This window comes from Theropithecus gelada, chromosome 16, assembly GCF_003255815.1.
Source record: "Theropithecus gelada isolate Dixy chromosome 16, Tgel_1.0, whole genome shotgun sequence".
Classification (NCBI taxonomy): domain Eukaryota; kingdom Metazoa; phylum Chordata; class Mammalia; order Primates; family Cercopithecidae; genus Theropithecus; species Theropithecus gelada.
Genome location: NC_037684.1, coordinates 74,243,002 through 74,250,009, shown reverse-complemented (window position 1 = coordinate 74,250,009; position 7,008 = coordinate 74,243,002). Strand labels below are relative to the sequence as shown.

General features: G+C 46.0%; 1 non-coding gene across 1 annotated transcript; it reads left to right on the top strand.

Annotated features, from left to right (window-relative positions):
* Positions 1-1,352: 1,352 nt before the first annotated feature.
* LOC112610526 lies at positions 1,353-1,575 on the top strand. The gene has a single exon (XR_003116410.1). It is a non-coding gene; the product is annotated as a small nucleolar RNA U3 (small nucleolar RNA).
* The last annotated feature ends 5,433 nt before the right edge of the window (positions 1,576-7,008 follow it).

Sequence of the window (7,008 nt, the reverse complement as noted above, 5' to 3'; positions counted from 1 at the left end):
AGATTACAGACATGCACCACCAACGCCCAGCTAATTTTGTATTTTTAGCAGAGACGGTGTTTCTCCACGTTGGTCAGGCTGGTCTGGAACTCCCGACCTCAGGTGACCCGCCCGCCTTGGCCTTCCAAAGTGCTGGGATGACAGGCGTGAGCCACCGCGCCCAGCCTGATTTTTACTTTTATTATTATTTTTGTTTTCCCCTTGGTAGGGACTGGATTCCGCTACGTTGCCTGGGCTGGTCTCCAACTCACAGAACAAAGGATCCTCCCGCCTGGGCCTGGGCGTGGGAGCCCAGAACGCTGAGATTACCGGATTACAGGCGGGCGCAGCACACCAGGAACAAGCACGTCCCGCTTTATTTTTATTTTTTTTTTGTTGTTGTTTTTATTTTTTGAGACGGAGTCTCGCTCTGTCGCCCAGGCTGGAGTGCAGTGGCCAGATCTCAGCTCACTGCAAGCTCCGCCTCCCGGGTTCACACCATTCTCCTGCCTCAGCCTCCCAAGTAGCTGGGACTACAGGCGCCCGCCACCTCGCCCGGCTAGTTTTTTGTACTTTTTAGTAGAGACGGGGTTTCACCGTATTAACCAAGATGGTCTCGATCTCCTGACCTCGTGATCCGCCCGTCTCGGCCTCCCAAAGTGCTGGGATTATAGGCTTGAGCCACCGCGCCCGGCCAACACGTCCCGCTTTAAAAGTTCAGGTTTGTTATTAAGCATTCCTTAAATTAAATTAATTTAGTTTAATTTAAATACATTTTTAAAACAATTTTTTAAAATTACATTTCCACCTAAAACATTAATTTAAATTATTATTATTATTATTTTATTTTATTTTATTTATTTATTTATTTTTTTTGAGACGGAGTCTCGCTCTGTCGCCCAGGCTGGAGTGCAGTGGCCAGATCTCAGCTCACTGCAAGCTCCGCCTCCCAGGTTCACGCCATTCTCCTGCCTCAGCCTCCTGAGTAGCTGGGACTACAGGCGCCCGCCACCTCGCCCAGCTAATTTTTTGTATTTTTTTTAGTAGAGACGGGGTTTCACCGTGTTCGCCAGGATGGTTTCGATCTCCTGACCTCGTGATCCGCCCGTCTCGGCCTCCTAAAGTGCTGGGATTACAGGCTTGAGCCACCGCGCCCGGCCAATTTAAATTAATTTTTAAAACAAATTTTTAACATTAAGTTTCCACCTGAAACATTAATATGTGTCGTTAAGTGATGATACTGGAAAAGAAGTTATTGCCAAACTATTTTCCTATTTATTTCCTAATGGAATCGGAAATAGCGAAAGTATCTCGCCATCAGTTAAAAGTGTGTGGCGGATGTGGACCCAGCAGAGGCTGAAATGTGGAGGATTAAGACTATACTTTCAGGGATCATTTTTATAGTTTGTTAGTAGGGAAGCTTTTCTGAACGTGTAGAGCATCCAAAGTCACGAGGAGAGGAGCAGGCATAGTGTTCTCTCCTGAGCGTGAAGTGGGGGTTTTTGGTGTTGCCTCAGTGCAACTGCTGTTTGCCATTCATGATCGTTCTTCTCTCCACTTTGGAGAGTAAGAGGGAGAGGGCGTGGTTTGAGTGGTTTCCTTTCTTAGTGATGTAAGGACGGATGATGGTTTAGTAAGTTCTGTGTTTTTATTTTGGTGGTGGTAAACCTGGCATTTTATCTTAGTGATTTTTAAATCTTAATCTTGACAGAGGGGATTCTGTGATATATTCTACCTGTTTTTCCATTTCTTCTCACCCGCTGCCTCCTCTGCTCTCGCTTTTTTTTTTTTTTTCTTTGTTTTTTTTTTTCTCCCCCAACAACCCTAGATGGAGTCTCACTCTGTCGCTCAGTTGCTCAGGCTCGAGTGCAGTGGCGCGATCTCGGCTTACTGCATCTTCTGCCTCCTGGATTCAAGGCGATTTTCCTACTTCAGCCTCCTGAGTAGCTGGGGTGCAGCACCACCACACCTGGCTAACTTTTTGTATTTTTAGTAGAGACGGAGTTTCACCATATTGGCCAAGCTGGTCTCGAACTCCTGACCTCGTGATCCCCCAGCCTCGGCCTCCCAAAGTGATGGGACTACAGGCATGAGCCACAGTGCCCGACGTGCCTCCATTTTTTTCTCTCTCTCTTTTTTTTTTTTTTTTGGAATCGGTAGCATTTGATAGCAGTAGGAGTCTATCTGAGTTTCCCCAATTTGTCTGCTGTTCCTGTGTTTTAAGCAATGCGATACAGCCAACAGTGTAGTTGGCTCTCCTTAAAGAGACTTACAAAGGAAAGCAATTTAACATTCTTCTAATCACTCTTGGGTGCTATGCTTACTTCTTTTATGTTTCTTTAGTAAAATAAAAAGCAGCTTTTCTTTTTTTTCAGACGGAGTCTCGCTTGGTCCCCCAGGCTGGAGTGCAGTGGTGCCATCTTGGCTCACTGCAACCACCGCCTCGAGGATTCAAGTGATTCTCCTGCCTTAGCCTCCGGAATAACTGGGACTATAGGCGCATGCCCACCACTCCCGGCTGATTTTTGTATTTTTGGAAGAGATGAGTTTCACCACGTTGCCAGGCTGGTCTCAAACTCCCGACCTCAAGTGATCCACCTGTCTCGACTTCCCAGAGTGCTGGGATTACAGGCATGAGCCACAGTGCCCAGCCTACAGATACTTTAAAAAACATTGTATTTGTCACGCCTGTAATCCCATCACTTTGGGAGGCCAAGGCGGGTGGATGACGAAGTCAGGAGATCGAGACTTTCCTGGCCAGCATGGTGAAACCCCGTCTCTACTAAAAATACAAAAAATTAGCCGGGCATGTTGGCACGCGCCTGTAATCCCAGCTACTTGGATGCTGAGGCAGGAGAATCGCTTGAACCCAGGAGGCAGAGGTTGCAGTGAGCCGAGATCATGCCACTGCACTCCCGCCTGGGCTACAGAGCAAGACTCCATCTCAAAAAACAAAACAAAAAAAACAAAACACACACACACACACACACATGTATTTATTTGGGCCAGGCTCGGTGGCTCACGCCTGTAATCCCAGCACTTTGGGAGGCCAAGGCGGGTGGATCACCTGAGGTTGGGAGTTGGAGACCAGCCTCATCTCTACTAAAAATACAAAATTAGCCAGGCTTGGTGGCACATGCCTGTAATCCCAGCTATTCGGGAAGCTGAGGCAGGAGAATCGCTTGAACCCGGGAGGCGGAGTTTGTGGTGAGCTGAGATCAAACCATTACACTCCAGCCTGGGCAACAAGAGCGAAACTCCGTCTCAAACAATTAAAAAAAAAAACCAAAAAACTGTGGTTTGGCATGGTGACTCAGGCTCACACCTGTAATCCTAGAACTTTGGGAGGCCGAGGTAGGAGGATTGCTTGAGGCCAGGAGTTCAAGACTAGTCTGGGCAACACAGCAAGATCCCATCTCTACAGAAAAGTAAAATTTAAAAAATTATGACATTTTGAGCTGCATGATGAAAAAAATTTAAAAAAGAAAGAAAGGAAGAAAATTGGCCAGGTGCACACTTGTAGTTCTAACTAGTCAGGGTGCTGAGGTGGGAGGATCTCCTGAGCCCAGGAGTTCAAGGCTGCAGTGAGCTGTGATCGTGCCACTGATCTGCAGCCTAAGATACAGGAAAAACAAGTGTTTTTCTTTTCTTTCTTTTTCTGCTGTCATTGTATGAAATAGTCTATAGGTTTCCATTATATCCAGTTATAGAGGGTGTTACTGAGTTACGGATTTTCTGCCTGCTGGATCTGTCTGCTTCTGATAGAGGGACATTGAAGTCACCAATTATAATAGTTTCTCCTTGCAGTGCTATCGCTTTTTGCTTCACATATTTTGATGTCCTGTTGTTAGGATCATACATGTTAAGGATTGTTATGTCTTCTTTGAGCATTGACTCCTTAATAATTATGTAATGCCCTGTCCTTATCCTGGATGACTTTCTTTTCTTTTCTCTTTTTTTTCTGAGATGGAGTCTCACTCTGTTTCCCAGGCTGGAGTACAGTGGCTGGATCTCAGCTCACTGCAAGCTCCGCCTCCCGGGTCTACGCCATTCTCCTGCCTCAGCCTCCGGAGTAGCTGGGACTACAGGCGCCTGCCACCATGCCCGGCTAATTTTTTGCATTTTTAGTAGAGATGGGGTTTCACCGTGTTAGCCAGGATGGTGTTGATCTCCTGACCTCGTGATCTGCCCGCCTCCATTCCCAAAGTGCTGGGATTACAGGCGTGAGCCACCGTGCCTGGCCTTTTCTTTTCTTTTCTTTTTGAGACAGGGTCTCTGTCAACCAGGCTGGAGTGCAGTGATCTTGGCTCAGTGCAACCTCTGCCTCCCACGCTCAAGTGATTCCCGTGCCTCAGCCTGCAGAGTAGCTGGGATTACAGGCAAGTGCCACCACGCCCCACTAATTTTTGTATTTTTAGTAAAGACAGGGTTTCATCGTGTTGGCCAGGCTGGTCTCGAACTCCTGGCCTCAGGTGATCTGCCTGTCTTGGTCTCCCAAAGTGCCGGGATTACCGGTGTGAGCCAGTGTGCCTGGCCTATTCCTGATGACTTTCCTTGCTCTGAAGTCTGTACTGTCTGAAATTCATATAGAGACTCCTGCTTTCTCTTGATTAGTGTTGGCATAGTAGATCTTTCTTTATCCATTAATACATACGTCTTTAAAGTGTAGTTCTTGTAAGTAACATATAGTTATGTCTTGTTTTTTGCTCTACTCTGAAAATCTCTGTCTTTTACTTGGTTCATTTGGACCATCGATATGCAAAGGGATGTTGATGTAATTGGATTAATAGCTGCCTAGTTTTGTTTTTACTGTTTTCTATTTGTTGCCATTGTTTCTATTTTTGTATTTTTGTCTTCCACTCTTTTTCTGCCTCTTGTAGTGTTTTGTCTTTGGTGTTTTTCTTTTCTTTTCTTTTCTTTCTTTTTTTTTTTTTTTTTTTTTGAGACAAAGCCTTGCTCTGTCAAGCAGGCTGGAATGCAGTGGCACAATCATGGTTTATTGTAGCCTCAAGCTCCTGGGATCAAGCAATCCTACCATCTTGGCCTCCCAAGTAGCTGGGACCACAGTTGTGCACCACCGTGCCTGGCTAATTCTTTTTAAATTTAATTTTTTGTAGAGACAGGGTCTACTATGTTGCCCAGGCTGGTCTCAAACTCCTGGGCTCAAGTGATCCTTCTGTCTCAGCCTCTCAAGTAGCTGGGACTACAGTCACATGCCACCATGCCCGGCTAATTTTTTTATTTTTTGTAGAGATAGGATCTTGCAGTGCTGTTCAGGCTGGTCTCAAACTCCTGGCCTCAAGCGATCCTCCCGTCTCAGCCTCCCACAGCACTGGGATTACAGGTGTGAGCCACTATGCCCAGTCATAAATAAAATATGTTTTAGAGTATCTGTGTCCACTGATAAGGGTGTAGTCACTTCTTCCCTCACCCGCTCCTATAAGTGCCGAGGATTCCACTGCACTGACCCAGGGAATGTTGTGCCTTCAGGGAATGTTGAGGCCTAGCAGATGTTAAACAACATATGACACACCTAAGTATTTCATTGGACTTACAGTACACAGGTGGCTCTTGGTTTGATTTTCTTCTGACTTTATTTCTCTCACTCCTGCCTCTCAGAGTAAAAGATTTGCTGCTTATCTTTGCTGTCCATGGGCTGTGGGCTGCTGGGCTGAAAGAAGGTACCACTTAAAAGGGAAATCTTCTTGCTCTTATAAAAATTCTAATGTAACTCACTTAAGGTGAAGAGGTCGATGATGACAAGAGTAAGGACAGCAGGCAAAGCTTTCTCAGGACAGAGAGAAGATGGGGTACCAGGATTAGATTTTCAACCTATTAGGAAAAAAAAAAAAATACCAGTGATTTATACAAGAAAAGAGTTTATTTCTCTCTCCCATAACAAAATCTGGGGGTAGACACTCCAAGACCAGTCTTGGACCTTGACTGTCTCCCATGCCACACTCAGTAAGGGCTGGTCTTGGTGACAGGCTCCTAAAACATGGAATGTGGCTGGTGGGAACAGTGGCTCATGCCTGTAATCCCAACACTTTGGGAGGCTAAGGCAGGCAGATCACTTGAGGTCAGGAGTTCGAGACCAGCCTGGCCAACATGGCGAAACCCTGTCTCTACCAAACCTACAAAAATTAGTCAGGCGTGGTGGCACACGCCTGTAGTCCCAGCTACTCAGGAGGCTGAGGGACAAGAATCGCTTGAACCCGGGAGGCAGAGGTTGCAGTGAGCCGAGATCGCACCACTGCACTCCAGCCTGGGTGTCAGAGTGAGACTTTGTCTCAAACAAACAAAAAAACAAACACACAAAAAAACACAAAGAAATGGAATGCGGTCAGGCGCGATGGTGCACCCCTGTAATCCCAGCACTTTGGGAGGCTGAGGCTTGTGGATCGTTTGAGCTCAGGAGTTCGAGACCAGTCTGGGCAACATGGTGAGATCCTGTCTCTACAAAAAATGCAACAAATCAGCCAGGCACGATGGAGCATGCCTGTACTCCCAGCTACTTGAGAGGCTGAGGTAGGAGGACCTCTTGAGCCTGGGAAGTCAAGGCCGCAGTGAGCCAAGATTGCACCCCTGCATTTCAGCCTGGGCAACAGAGTGAGACCCTGTCTTTTAAAATAAATTTTAAAATAAAACTTTTAAATAAAGAAACAAGGAAGTTGATTTTTGTACTGTGTAAGATAAGGATCCAATTTGTTCTGCATGTGGGTATACAATTTTACCAATACCGTCTATTGCCACTTTGTCCTTGAAGAGACAGTCCTTGGTCCCTTTGTCGAGAATCAATTGGCCATAACTGTTTGGGTTTATTTCTGGGAGAGTGAGATCCTGTCTCAAAAGAAAGAGTGAAAGAAAGGGAAAGAACAAGCAAAGAAAAGAAAAGAGAAGAAAGAAAGAGAGAGAGAGAAAGAAAGGGGGAGAAAGAGAGAGAGGAAGGAAGGAAAGAAGGAAAGGAAGGAAGGAAGGAAGGAAGGAAGGAAGGAAGGAAGGAAGGAAGGAAGGAAGGAAGGAAGGAAG